This window comes from Perna viridis, chromosome 15 (assembly GCF_037379345.1).
Source record: "Perna viridis isolate PV_CMFRI_1.1 ecotype Kerala chromosome 15, ASM3737934v1, whole genome shotgun sequence".
In the NCBI taxonomy this organism is placed as follows: Eukaryota; Metazoa; Mollusca; class Bivalvia; order Mytilida; family Mytilidae; genus Perna; species Perna viridis.
The window spans coordinates 27117348-27119848 of record NC_142459.1 but is presented as its reverse complement, the minus strand read 5'-3'; positions in this window follow the sequence as shown (position 1 = coordinate 27119848).

Here is a 2501-nt window from a genome sequence, read left to right as displayed (position 1 = left end):
TGAGCTTAGCGTGTCGGACTGGTATAATTTAAAACAAGATCTGTTCGATTGGTCAATCGTTCTAGTCCTGAAATGCATGAAATATCTGCCCTATGACGTTAAACTATAATCAATCAATCAACCCCTATAGTAATTACTCCGTCCTTCCGTCTGTAATAAATCGTGACCAGCCTGTTGCTTTTTTCTTGTGTAAGCTTTTGACATTTGACATTAGGTTAGATCACAACTCAAGACGATGTGTGGCGTACCATGGTTGGTGATCTTCGACCTTGAATGTTGATGTCAAGATCAAATTAATGATCTTTTGTCTACATACATTGTAACTGTGTTGTGTTTGGACTGTAATATGTTTTGCGCGATACATTTTCGTAAGTTGAATATGTTGTGCATTGCTGATGCGTAAGATTTTTTCCTCATAGGGACTCAAACAGATGGATTCCATCTCAGTGATACATGTATCTAATATTTTTTAGTATTTGCCCTAAAATGTAGGTATTTATTTCTGTAGTCCATGATCTATGTCGGTTGTACATATGTTTATCCGTTACAATTTTCTCTGTCACAATCACTTGATAATTTTACCCCTGGTTATTGTTCCCAACCATAATCCCCGCTTCTCGTATTTGTCACATCCCGTGCGCCGCCTCTTCGACCACCGTTCCCCGTCCCTTCCAACACCGTTCTCCAACCCTTAAACCACCGATTCCCCCAATCCCCGTCTATCCTGCCCTCCCAGTCTTGTCTTTATCTTTGGAACCATTCGAATCTTAGTTCCCTTGATTACTCTTGCATATCCCTCCATGTAAGTTTATATTAGACCCCGAACACCTGTCTAAACCATTTTCTCCATATAAGTTTATTTTCAACCTTGTTAAATCAAACACCTATCTAATCAGTCCCTCCATATCAGTTTATTTTAGATCTTCCTATACCGAACACCTGTCTAAACCAGTCTCTTCAAATAAGTGTATTTTGAACCTTGGTTAAACGAACACTTGTCTAAACCAGTCCCCATATAGTTTACTTTATTCCTTTGTAAATTCAAACCTGTCTAAACCAGTCCCTCCATATAAGTTCATTTTGAACCTTGTTAAACCGAACACTTGTCTAAACCAGTCTCTCCATATAAGTTTAATAAGACCTCGGTGAACCCAACACCTGTCTAAGCCAGTCTCTCAATGGAAGTTTATTTTGAATCTTGTTAAACAGAACACCTTTCTAAACCAGTCTCTCCATATAAGTTTATTTTAAACCTTTGTATACCGAACACCAGTTTTCACCAGTGTCTCCATATAAATGTATTTTATACCTTAGTATACCAGACACTTTTCTTAACCAATCTATCTATACAAGTTTATTTTAGACCTTCATATACCAAACACCTGTCTAAACCAGTCATTCCATACAAGTTTATTTTGAACCTTAGTAAACCAAACACCTGTCGGAACCAGTCCCTCCATACAAGTTTATTTTGAATCTTGTTTAATCGAACAACTGTCTCAACCAGTCTCTTCATGTTTTTTCATCCTTGGAAAACCGAACACCTGTCAAAGCCAGTCTCCCCATAATAAACACCTATCTCAAGCATTCTCTCCATATAATTTTACTTTGGACCTTCGTGAACCGAACACCTGTCTTAACCAGTCTTTTCATCTGTTTTTTTACCTTGAAACCGAACACCTGTCAAAACCAGTCTCTCCATATCGAACACCTGTCTAAACCAGTCTGTTCATGTTTTTCTTAACCTTTTTTAAACCAGTCCCCCTATAACTATAATATACACCTTCATAAATTCAACACCTGTCTAAACCAGTCTCTCCTTACAAGTTTCTTTTGAACCTTGTTAAACCGAAAACCTGTCTAAACAGGTTTCTCCATATCAGTTTACTTTAGACCTTCGTAAACCGAACATCTGTTTAAACCAGTCCCCCATATAAGTTTACTTTACACCTTTATAAATTTGACACCTGTCTAAACCAGTCTATCCATACAAGTTTATTATGAACCTTGGTAAACCGATTACTTGCTAAACCAGTCCTTCCATATAAGTTTATTTTAGACCTTGGTAAATCGAACACCTGTCTAGACCAGTTCCTCCATATAAGTTTATTTTAGAACTCAGTAAACCGAACATCTGTCTAAACCAGTCTCTCCATAAAAGTTTATTTTGAACCTTGGTAAATTGAACACCTGTCTAAACCAGTCCCCCCATGGGGCAGATCCAGGACTTTTTTTAAAGAAAATACCAGAATAGTTGTATAAAAGGAAACCAGATTATGATATGTTAATGAGTATGACAAATTGCCACAACACAATATTTAGCAGGATACAAAAGTTTTTTTTTTGTTTTTTTTTTTAAAGGGAGGTATGCGCCCATTATACATTCACCATGGACCCACCCTGTGCATTGAATGCCATAAAAAATTATTTTCTCCCCTCCTCCACCTCAAAAAATAAGAGCCATGCCATACTATGTCACTTTTGAGGAAAAAAAACACTGA